The sequence below is a fragment of the Schistocerca cancellata genome, chromosome 9, assembly GCF_023864275.1.
Source record: "Schistocerca cancellata isolate TAMUIC-IGC-003103 chromosome 9, iqSchCanc2.1, whole genome shotgun sequence".
NCBI lineage: Eukaryota > Metazoa > Arthropoda > Insecta > Orthoptera > Acrididae > Schistocerca > Schistocerca cancellata.
In genome coordinates, this window is record NC_064634.1 from 359,502,802 (window position 1) to 359,515,385 (window position 12,584).

Sequence of the window (12,584 nt, forward strand, 5' to 3'; positions counted from 1 at the left end):
TTTATTGCAGTTTTTGATCCTATTCTGTGGTCAGCATGTTTCCTTTTTTTTCCCCAAGGATATAGAATCTTAGTAGCTCTTAGTTTTAACAGACAAATAATAGCCATCCATCGCTTATGTGTGTTACATTTGACAATTCTCTTGGTACTTGTTGCAGGTGCAATTGCAATGTTATGTAAACATGAACAGACATAGGTACAAATGTAATGGATGGACATTTATTTAGAGCATTTGTGACATTGTTCTCACCTTTTTTTTTTTTTTTTTTTTTTCAACTTTATGGAAGAATATCTGTATTCAGAATACATAATGTCAATGTATTTGAAAGTATTAGTGAGAAGTATACATCATATTTTGCTGTAACTACACAGTGAGAATGAAACTAAAACAAGGTATTTCCTCTAGTTGGTTATGGAACTGAACATAGGTAGGCCATTTAAGTACACACACATTAAGCAACAGCAGAGTGGGTAAAAAGTGGGACACCAAATAAGATTAGATATGCTTCTTTTTCAGTAGAAAAGGCAGTTAAAAATAATTCTCCTGTTTTTATCTGGAAAACCTTATATCCATGTTTTCACATATATAACTGGTTCCTTGATTTGATAAATATGAAAAATTTTGTTATCCATTAGGTAAACATACTTGGAACTTCAAATGTATGATTGAGTAAATAGAAAACCTTGTCCCACCCTTCCTCACTTGTGGGAAACATTTTATTGTGAGTGTTGGTACAGATGGAATGGTGGATGTAAATTTCTGCTCTTAGAAGAGATATTGCATAATTTAAGCAGATGTCTTACCTGTTTCATTACTGTGGAACATTTGATCTGTTTCACAGCCATGGGACATTCCACCACCACCTGTCCCCCATCTCCACACTGTTGTGCACCTTTGGATTGAATGGGCTATTAAACTCACTGTTTACAAGTTGTCCGGTTTGTTTTTGGGTTTGCCAGAGGTTGCTGAATTTCCTGTGTTATAGCTTCTGTTTACAGACAGTTGCATCTTCCGTTCAGTACATGTTTGGACTATGTTTTAGCAAATATTTGTTTGTAAAATATTTAGTGTTTGATGTTCCTCCCAAAATTTAGTTGAACTTTGGAAATTCCAAACCAGTTTTGAGACTTTTAGAAGAGGGTTACCAGTAGTACAGTAATTTTTCATTACAAATGACCAATGCATTTCCTTTGAACATAATGTGTAGTAATAGTAGTTGTTAAACAACATAATGCAATAAAAATTTTAGTTACTCTTCTATGAGAAACAGTGTACCAATAGAGATGGGTAATGTGCAGCACTGCTGGGTAAATTAGGATATAGTGCCAAATAAATGAGAAATGTGGGGTTGTGGCATATGAGTGACAGTGTACCTGCAAAAGGACTAAAGTCAAAATCAGTACTAGTTATCTCTGGTTCACATCTCTATTGATTTACACTGTTATGGATTTTTTGTCAGTGAAGCTTGCTAGTAAGTTTATTCTCAGAATATATCTCATTGTTAATATTTAGGGTGGTTGTTGTTGTTGTTTTTGTTGTGGCAGTCTTCAGTCCAGAGACTGACGCAGCTCTCCATGCTACTCTATCCCATGCAAGCCTCTTCACCTCCAAGTGACTACTGCAGCCTATATCATTCTGAATCTGCTTAGTGCATTCATCTCTTGGTCTCCCTCTATGATTTTTTACCCTCCACACTTCCCTCCAGTACTCAATTGGTGATCCCTCGATGCCTCAGAATGTGTCCTAGCGACTGATCCCTTCTTCTAGTCAAGTTATGCCACAAACTCCTCCCCAATTCTGTTCAGTACTTCCTCATTAATTATGTGATCTACCCATCTAATCTTCATCATTCCTCAGTAGCACCACATTTTGAAAGCTTCTGTTCTCTTCTAGTTATCATCCATGTTTCACTTCTATATATGGCTCCACCCCATACAAATGCTTTCAGAAAAGACTTCCTGGTATTTAAATCTGTACTTGATGTTAACAAATTTCTCTTCTTCAGAAATGCTTTCCTTGCCATAGCCAGTCTACATTTCGTATCCTCCCTACTTTGACCATCATCGGTTATTTTGCTTCCTAAATAACAAAACTCATTTACTACTTTAAGTGTCTCATTTACTCCTCAGCATTACCTGATTTAATTCAACTACATTCCATTATCCTCGTTTGCTTTTGTTGATGTTCATCTTATATCTTTCTTTCAAGACACTGTCCATTCCGTTCAGCTGCTCTTCCAGGTACTTTGCTGACTCCGACAGAATTACAATCACTGGCAAACCTCAAAGTTTTTATTTCTTATCCATGGGTTTTAATTCCTACTCTAAATTTTTCTTTTGTTTCCTTTACTGCTTGCTCAATATATAGATTAAATAACTTCGGTGATAGTTTACAACCCTGTCTCACATCTTTCTCAACCACTGCTTCCCGTTCATGCCTCTCAACTCTTATAACTACCATCTGGTTTCTGTACAAATTGGAAACATCATTTTGCTTACTGTATTTTGTCCCTCCCATCTTCAGAATTTGAAAGAGTATTCGAGTCAACATCGTCAAAAGCTTACTCTAAGTCTACAAGTGCTAGAAACGTAGGTTTCCTTTCCCTTAATCTATCTTCTTAGATAAGTCATAGGGTCAGTATTGCCTCACATGTTCCAAAATTTCTACAGAATCCAAACTGATCCCTGAGGCCGGCGTCTATCAGTTTTTCCATATTTGGGGTAGCCTGAGATAATTATCAGACATTTAAATTTTGGGTAATTAACAGACGGCCTCCAAATTCCTGTAGGAATCTGAATTCCTGTCAAACAAATTTTATTTTCTATTAGAACAGTCTTTTTCATATAGTTATATGTATTTTGATTCTAATTGTTTTTGTATACTGGGTGTTACAAAAATGTACAGCCAAACTTTCAGGAAACATTCCTCACACACAAAGAAAGAAAATATGTTATGCAGACATGTGTCCGGAAACTCTTACTTTCCATGTTAGAGTTCATTTTATTACTTCTCTTCAAATCACATTAATCATGGAATGGAAACACACAGCAACAGAATGTACCAGCGTGACTTCAAACACTTTGTTACAGGAAATGTTCAAAATTTCCTCCGTTAGCGAGGATACATGCATCCACCCTCCGTCGCATGGAATCCCTGATGCGCTGATGCAGCCCTGGAGAATGGCGTATTGTATCACAGCCGTCCACAATACGAGCACGAAGAGTCTCTACTTTTGGTACTGGGGTTGCGTAGACAAGAGCTTTCAAATGCCCCCATAAATGAAAGTCGAGAGGGTTGAGGTCAGGAGAGCGTGGAGGCCCTGGAATTGGTCCGCCTCTACCAATCCATCAGTCACGGAATCTGTTGTTGAGAAGCGTACGAACACTTCGACTCAAATGTGCAGGAGCTCCATCGTGCATGAACCACATGTTGTGTCGTACTTGTAAAGGCACATGTTGTAGCAGCACAGGTAGAGTATCCCATATGAAATCATGATAACATGCTCCATTGAGCGTAGGTGGAAGAACGTGGGGCCCAATCAAGACATCAACAATGCCTGCCCAAACGTTCGCAGAAAATCTGTGTTGATGACGTGATTGCACAATTGCATGCGGATTGTTGTCAGCCCACACATGTTGATTGTGAAAATTTACAATTTGATCACGTTGGAATGAAGCCTCATCCGTAAAGAGAACATTTGCACTGAAATGAGGATTGACACATTGTTGGTTGAACCATTCGCAGAAGTGTACCCGTGGAGACCAATCAGCTGCTGTGATAGTGCCTGCACAAGCTGTACATGGTACGGAAACAACTGGTTCTCCTGTAGCACTCTTCATACAGTGACGTGGTCAACGTTACCTTGTACAGCAGCAACTTCTCTGACGCTGACATTAGGGTTATCGTCAACTGCACGAAGAATTGCCTTGTCCGTTGCAGGTGTCCTCATCGTTCTATGTCTTCCCCAGTCGCAAGTCATAGGCTGGAATGTTCCGTGCTCCCTAAGATGCCGATCAATTGCTTCGAACATCTTCCTGTTGGGACACCTTCGTTCTGGAAATCTGTCAGGATACAAACGTACCACACCACAGCTATTGCCCCGTGCTAATCCATACATCAAATGGGCATCCGCCAACTCTGCATTTGTAAACATTGTACTGACTGCAAAACCACGTTCGTGATGAACACTAACCTGTTGATGCTATGTACTGATGTGCTTGATGCTAGTACTGTAAAGCAATGAGTCGCATGTCAACACAAGCACCGAAGTCAACATTACCTTCCTTCAATTGGGCCAACTGGCAGTGAATTGAGGAAGTACAGTACATACTGACAAAACTAAAATGAGCTCTAACATGGAAATTAAGCGTTTCCGGACCCATGTCCACAACATCTTTTCTTTATTTGTGTGTGAGGAATGTTTCCTGAAAGTTTGGCCTTACGTTTTTGTAACACCCTGTATGTTTAAAGCAGCATTTGTTTAGGAAAAACCCAAAACTTTTTAATTCAACAAATTGTAAATTAATTTTTCAGTGTACCAGTACATCAAATGTACATAATTTTCTCGCAGAGTTATCAGTCTACATCAAACACTTTTCCAGACGTTATTGTGGCAGAGAAGAGAATTTTTAAAAACTAAGTGTTTTCATATGCTTTGGGGTAATTTTAAGACAGCATATTGTGGTTAATCCTGCAATATAAACTTGATTTATTCAAAGCAGAAAGAGCTACGAGAGAGAGAGAGAGAGAGAGAGAGAGAGAGAGACTTCATATTAAAGATGTCCCAATCTTAATGAGATGAGTTTCTGCCTAGATACATTGAAAACAAGTGAAAGATCTGATTTAAGTTGAAATGAGATGTTTTAAAGTGGCAAGGATAGGGTAAATATTGAGTGTTGTTGAAGGAACTAGTGGAAGTTGTTTCAAAATAGTTTTTCTTTTGATGCACTGAATCTGGGGATTTCCTCACAGTGATGAATGATTTGTGACGGTAAAATGCTGAAAAGAAATAACTCAAAATATACTTAGGCACAAAATATGTAAGTATGCTTGTATGAGAATAGGACAGGTGCTCAGCCATGGCCTTGGTGAATGAATGGTCTTGCCATTTGCCTGAAATGATATAAGAAAACCTAAATCAGGATAGCTTGACAGACCAGTTACCATCCTCCTGAATATGAAATCAGTGTCTTAACAACTGCACTGCCTCATTTGTTTGGCTCATGTTGTAGAGTGTTCTTAGATTTAGACACAATTTGCTGCAAATAAAAAAAATTACAAAATAATATATAACATAATTCAGCAATTCATAGTTGCACGCTCTAAGGGCATCTGATGATGGCTCCTGGATCCTGAACATGATGCATTGCCACTTGCACCAACTCCATTCTGTTCAGAAAACTTAATACAATACTAGACCTGTGAACATGCAACTATGTCCTGTGCACATCTTCATCTCATACTCAGTCCACCTGAATTTGAGTCAGCATCCCCCCTTTCTCCAGGATGAGTGAGATGTTGAGCTCAGGAGAATGACTAGACATTACTATGATGCAGTATAGAATTTGGCACGTACTGTGAAACAACTCTACATGAATCTCAAAAATATCACAGTGCTCTTTAAAATTTAGAAACATTAAATTGTGGCTATGAAATATTACTTACACATAAAGCTCTGTACCTTTTAATGCTCATTGTTTCATAATTGTCAAATAAATACCCAAATACAGTGACTTGGCAGTATACATTTAGTTTTGCGGTTATCTTGTGCTGTACTCGTAGAAGTCCTTTAAAAAATCCAGACAGCACCTCCCTGAAAACTACTCTGTTAACAACCCACCTCGGCTTTGCATGGGCAATAGTAAGTACCTATCGCTGAATGATTTGCGTAGCGTAATGATAATTTTTTTTATGGACCACTGCTTTGAGTTATGGCTCAAATTCTTGTGTGAGCTGCATCCCCTTGGCTGCCACTAGACTCCAGAGCCAGTCCAGCACAAGATAAATATCACGTCTTCTCTCATTTCTCCCCAGGGGCTCAGCATTCGTTTGTTGGGCATGGGCTTGGTGACACTGCGTTTCTGAGCTGGAGACTGGTAAGCGCTGCCAGTTTTCTGTTATGGTAACCTCTGGTCATACTTCAGTGACCACCGTGTGGTGCAGTGGTGGAATGTTACGTGTTTCAGAGAATGGGGGCCTTGGCTTCACTGCCTGGACCGTGAGGAACGTACACACCTCCAAGTGTGCTGCGTACATAAGGTGAATGGCTGTTGATATAAACAGTCTCTGGGGCAACTGCCATGCTGCAGGTGTAAAGGCTTGCTCAGCCATGCAGGGCTCTGTCTGTCTGTTTCCCTAGCATCTCGTGGTATCCGTATAGAAAAGTCTCATCGGACTACTACTACTGACGGGATGGGTGTAGGTAGCACCTACACCCCACTCATCAAAGAGAGAGCTTGGTTGGTGAGTCATCTTGAGAATAAGTCTTGGAATCATAGTAACAGGACACTAGTGTGCTAGAGCATTTTCATTGTAGTCAAAAGATGGGGGAGGCTTTGAGGTCTCTGCTTTCTATATTCACAAGGTGTTGGAGGGTAATGTTGGGTCCCTAAAAAGTGCCAAACGACTGTGTAATGGAGCACTTCTAGTTGAAACTGCTAAATCAAACAAAGTATCTAAGCTTGTGGGTTTTAAGGCCTTAGGCGAGACTACCCACTTGAGGCTGAGTTACATTACACTCTCAGCTTCTGTAAAGGTGTAGTTGCCTGCTCCAATATAATGGAGATGGACCCTGTGTGTTATGTGAAGAGTGGAAAACTATGGGCATCATGGAAGTTCAGAACTGTTTGAAGAGTGTCAATGGCACATAGGAAAAATCTGCAACGTTTATTGTAATGTTTAGCACTCCAGAATTACTAGAACACATCCTTCCAGGCTATATCCATCTTAAGGTTCACTCATTTGTTCCTAAACCGATGTGATGCTTCAGATGTCAAGGATTTGGCCATACCACTATGGGGTGTAATGGGAGGGCAATGTGTGGAAATTGTGGATGCTCAGCTCATGAATTGGGTAATTCTTGTACACTTCCTCCGAAATGTATAATCTTCTTTGGAGATCATCCAGTATGGAGCAGAAAGTGCGAGGCTTCACAAAAAGGAAGGGAAAATTCAGAGTTGAAAGTCACTAGCTGAATATCCTACAGTGCAGCTAAAAAACCTTTCAAAGCTGTGCAACCTCTGGTTTTTGCTACTTCTTTTGCGTTGGCCCTTTAACAGCGAATCATCAAGTTTGACGCCTCCACACAAACTCTTGCCACAGATTCCTGTATGAGCACATGCACTTCTCAGTGTACTTGTGAGGGAAAAACTACACTTGAACTGGAAATCATTCTGGGTGGAGATTTTAATTTGTCGGATGTAGACTGGGAGACTCAAACATTCATAACAGGTGGCAGGGACAAAGAATCCAGTGAAATTTTTTTAAGTGCTTTATCTGAAAACTACCTTGATCAGTTGAACATAGAACTGACTCGTGGCGATAACATATTAGACCTTCTGGTGACAAACAGACCCGAACTATTTGAAACAGTTAACGGAGAACAGGGAATCAGCGATCATAAAGCGGTTATTGCATCGATGATATCAACTGTAAATAGAAATATTAAAAAAGGTAGGAAGATTTTTCTGTTTAGCAAAAGTGACAAAAAGCAGATTACAGAGTACCTGACGGCTCAAGACAAAAGTTTTGTCTCAAGTACAGATAGTCGTGAGGATCAGTGGACAAAGTTCAAAACCATCGTACAAAATACGTTAGATGAGTATGTGGCAAGCAAGATCGTAAGAGATGGAAAAGAGCCACCGTGGTACAACAACCGAGTTAGAAAACTGCTGCGGAAGCAAAGGGAACTTCACAGCAAACATAAACATAGCCAAAGCCTTGCAGACAAACAAAAATTCGCGAAGCGAAATGTAGTGTGAGGAGGGCTATGCGAGAGGCATTCAATGAATTCGAAAGTAAAGTTCTATGTACTGACTTGGCAGAAAATCCTAAGAAATTTTGGTCTTATGTCAAAGTGGTAGGTGGATCAAAACAAAATGTCCAGACACTCTGTGACCAAAATGGTACTGAAACAGAGGATGACAGACTATAGGCCGAAATACTAAATGTCTTTTTCCAAAGCTGTTTCACAGAGGAAGACTGCACTGTAGTTCCTTCTCTAGATTGTCGCACAGATGACAAAATGGTAGATATCGAAATAGACAACAGAGGTATAGAGAAACAATTAAAATCGCTCAAAAGAGGAAAGGCCGCTGGACGTGATGGGATACCAGTTCGATTTTACACAGAGTACGCGAAGGAACTTGCCCCCCTTCTTGCAGCGGTGTACCGTGGGTCTCTAGAAGAGTGTAGCGTTCCAAAGGATCTCTAACGTCGATCAGTTGTAGAATTTTGGAACACGTATTATGTTTGAGTATAATGACTTTTCTGGAGACTAGAAATCTACTCTGTAGGAATCAGCATGGGTTTCGAAAAAGACAGTCGTGTGAAACCCAGCTAGCACTACTCGTCCACGAGACTCAGAGAGCTGTAGACACGGGTTCACAGGTAGATGCCGTGTTTCTTGACTTCTGCAAGGCGTTCGATACAGTTCCCCACAGTCGTTTAATGAACAAAGTAAGAGCATGTGGACTATCAGAACAATTGTGTGATTGGATTGAAGAGTTCCTAGATAACAGAACACAGCATGTCATTCTCAATGGAGAGAAGTCTTCCGAAGTAAGAGTGATTTCAGGTGTGCCGCAGGGGAGTGTCATAGGACCGTTGCTATTCACAATATACATAAATGACCTTGTGGATGACATCGGAAGTTCACTGAGGCTTTTTGCAGATGATGCTGTGGTGTATCGAGAGGTTGTAACAATGGAAAATTGTACTGAAATGCGGGAGGATCTGCATCGAATTGACGCATGCTGCAGGGAATGGCAATTCAGTCTCAATGTAGACAAGTGTAAGGTGCTGCGAATATGTAGAAAGATAGATCCCTTATCATTTAGCTACGAAATAGCAGGTCAGCAACTGGAAGCAGTTAATTCCATAAATTATCTGGCAGTACGCATTAGGAGTGATTTAAAATGGAATTATCATATAAAGTTGATCGTCGGTAAAGCAGATGCCAGACTGAGATTCATTGGAAGAATCCTAAGGAAATGCAATCCGAAAACAAACAAAGTAGGTTACAGTACGCTTGTTCGCCCACTGCTTGAATACTGCTCAGCAGTGTGGGATCCGTACCAGATAGGGTTGATAGAAGAGATAGAGAAGATCCAACGCAGAGCAGCGTGCTTCGTTACAGGATCATTTAGTAATCGCGAAAGCATTACGGAGATGATAGATAAACTCCAGTGGAAGACTCTGCAGGAGAGACGCTCAGTAGCTCGGTACGGGCTTTTGTCAAAGTTTCGAGAACATACCTTCACCGAAGAGTCAAGCAGTATATTGCTCCCTCCTACGTATATCTCGCGAAGAGACCATGAGGATAAAATCAGAGAGAGAAGAGCCCACACAGAAGCATACCGACAATCCTTTCCACGAACAATACGAGCCTGGAATAGAAGGGAGAACCAATAGAGGTACTCAGGGTACCCTCCGCCACACACCATCAGGTGGCTTGCGGAGTATGGATGTAGATGTAGAAGCTGTCAGCGATGGGCTTACAACCTAAGCCACATACAGTTGCTCACCATCAGAAGTCCACTAAGCCATCCCAAGCAACCAGCTAACTCCTCCCATACGTAAGAAAAAACATTCCTCAAAAAATAGTTCAAAATTTTAAAATTGGCAATTAAACCTTCAGATCGGTGAGCTCTCTCGCTCTCAGGTGGGGATTTTCTCTTTAGGATGTGAGGATATGGAGTTACACTTGGAGGAACTGGAGAGCCAGGCACCTGCTAACATTCTCCCTGACCTCTCGGGTAAATCTCTACCTCTGAGGGAGAAAGAAAAGACCAATCATTACTAATCAATGGCTCCCACAGGGACTTCTGTGTTTCAGTGGAATTTAAATGGATACCAGTCACATGTGGAAGAATTACAGCTCCTGGTACAGGAGAAACCGTTCTGTGTCTGCTTACAAGAAATTCATTTTAAAGTCACCAACACACTTGCGGTAAGGAGTTACCACCCCTACATGAAGAGTTATTACAGGAGGCAGGGCTAAAGGTGGAGTGGCTGTTTTCATTGAAGACAGATGTCACTCTTATCCTATCTCATTTACCACAGCCATACAAACAGTTGCCATGACAGTTATATCATAATTTAACATCACAGTGCTTTCTTTATACCTTCCAACTCATGGTCCTTTGTATGCAGGCGCACTGACAGAATTCTTCCAGGCACTCCCACACCCATTCCTCCTTGCGGGGGACTTCAGTGCACACAATGTGCCATGGGGCTCAGCTACTACTTGCTGCAGGAGTCCAATTATCAACTGACTCAGTGTTTGCTCCTCGGCTATTGCAGACTCTGTACAGTGGGAAGTGGCTACAGATATTCACATTCTAGTGACCACTTCACAATGTGGATCCCATGTACTGACTTGGGTGATGGTCGACAGGAGCCCAAGAAGATGGATGATTCAAAGGGCAACTTGGTTGCAGTACAGTCGACTGACTATTTCTGAACAAAAGGATTGTGCACAGTAGACGGTGGCCCATATGGTTCTGGGATCCAATGGGCTGCCTCAAAAGTCCATCCCCTGGTCTGCCTGTACCTTGGTGGAATGGTGACTGTCGCTTGGCAGTCAGAGCCAGACGAACAGCTCTGTGGAACTTCAAACACCAACCAACTACAGAAAACCTACATGCCTTCATATCTGCAAGAGCACATTCAAGGCAAGTGATAAAAGTTTTGAGTTTGGGAATCAGTAGGGTGGATTTCAGGTAAGGGCAGTACACATCTCCTTACGGACTTGTCGAGAAATGGGGCTTGATGGACACATTTAAAGACATGGCTCAGGTTTTAGCTGAACCCTTTTTTGCAGTCACTGCGTCATCCAGAAAAGCTCCTGCATACGACCATGGAGATGAGGAAGCCCCATTTCCTTTCACTATATGAGGAAGGCTACAACTTTCCATTCTCCATGTAGGAACTGGAATCAGCTCTGTCTGTGGCCAGACACTCTGCTCCAAGACCTGATTGAGGTTCATTATGCCATGCTCCTTCATCTGTGCCCTGAAGCAAAAGGACAGCTTCTCTCTTATTTCAATCAGATCTTGTTTGATGGATAGTACTCCATGCCTTGGAAGAAGGCAATATGAATTCCATTATGGAAACTGGGCAAGGGCTGTAGCATCCCTAACAGTTACCGGAGTGCAGCACGGTGTGTGGGACACAGTAGCACTCAAGAGTGGTAATTGCTAGCTTGAGCCTTGTTTTGGTCACTAATTTTTTGTTTTGATGTAGTTTGAGTACCTGTCATTTAAATATAAATTTCATCAAATATATTGTAATCAACACATATCTAATTGTTACTCTCCATGAAAACTGTGTCTCATCTTATTTCTATTACATATCACTAACGAAATTCCAGATTTCATTTTAAATATAAATTTGTTATTGCCTATCTTTTGTAAAAGGTAGTTCATAAAGACCATCTATATTAAAACAACATTAATAATTGTTTTATTTCATCTTAACGTATTTTAGACTTCATGCAAATTCTCATAGAATATGCACCTTTTGTAAAAATTTCCATCAGCTGGGAACCAAACATCGGCCACCCATGTGGCAGGTGATCATTCTATCACAGAGCCACGTGGCCCACCAATAACTCGTCCTATATTTTGGAAATTGAAGGTGCTCGGGAAACTTCAAAAGTTGATTTTATTCAATTCTTGAGAGTTGCACCAAACAGCTTTGGGTGATCAATATTTGAGGGCTGAGCTTCCCATATCATAAGTATAAAAAAATTACAAAAATCCAATGTCCGTGTGGTCCCCTTTTTAGATGTAATAATCCACATCCTATTTCTAATCTCCAGCCAGAGTGGGTGACTTCCATTGTCTTGGAAGTCGTACAAGTAAATTTATTATACATCTGACTATAATTACCATTTAGTGCCTGCTTTGGCAGTGAGATTCTGAAATTGTGATAGTTTTAACTTTATAAAGAATGAGTACCCTCCTTGTTGTTTCTCAAATGAATAAAGAAACTGTTTTATAGCTTCCCGTAGCCTGAGAAAGTCCTGTTCATCATTATTTTATAACAAAGTGCAAATTTATATCAACAAAAATAATTTATGAAAATATAATATAATTAGATTGATAAAAAGTCTCTCACTAAGCGGTACCAGGAGAAAACACATATATAACTTAAAAGTTGTGCAAGCTTTCAGAGCCTACAGCTCCTTCTCCTGGGTTGAAGGGGAAGGAACAGGGATGAAGGAAAAGGACTGGTGAGGTTTAGGAAATGGGGAGAATTATGGAGAAGTCACCCAGAACTCCTGGTCTGGGGAATCTTATCAGATAGAATGAGAAGGAAAGGGAAGAGTCTTCCTTCTTATACTGTTCTGTAAGACTCCATGA

General features: G+C 40.7%; 1 protein-coding gene across 1 annotated transcript in view; it reads left to right on the plus strand.

Annotated features, from left to right (window-relative positions):
• Positions 1-12,584, plus strand: part of LOC126100586 (protein abnormal spindle) — a 209,745-nt gene that overhangs the window by 45,218 nt on the left and 151,943 nt on the right. The gene's annotated exons all lie outside the window — the stretch shown is intronic.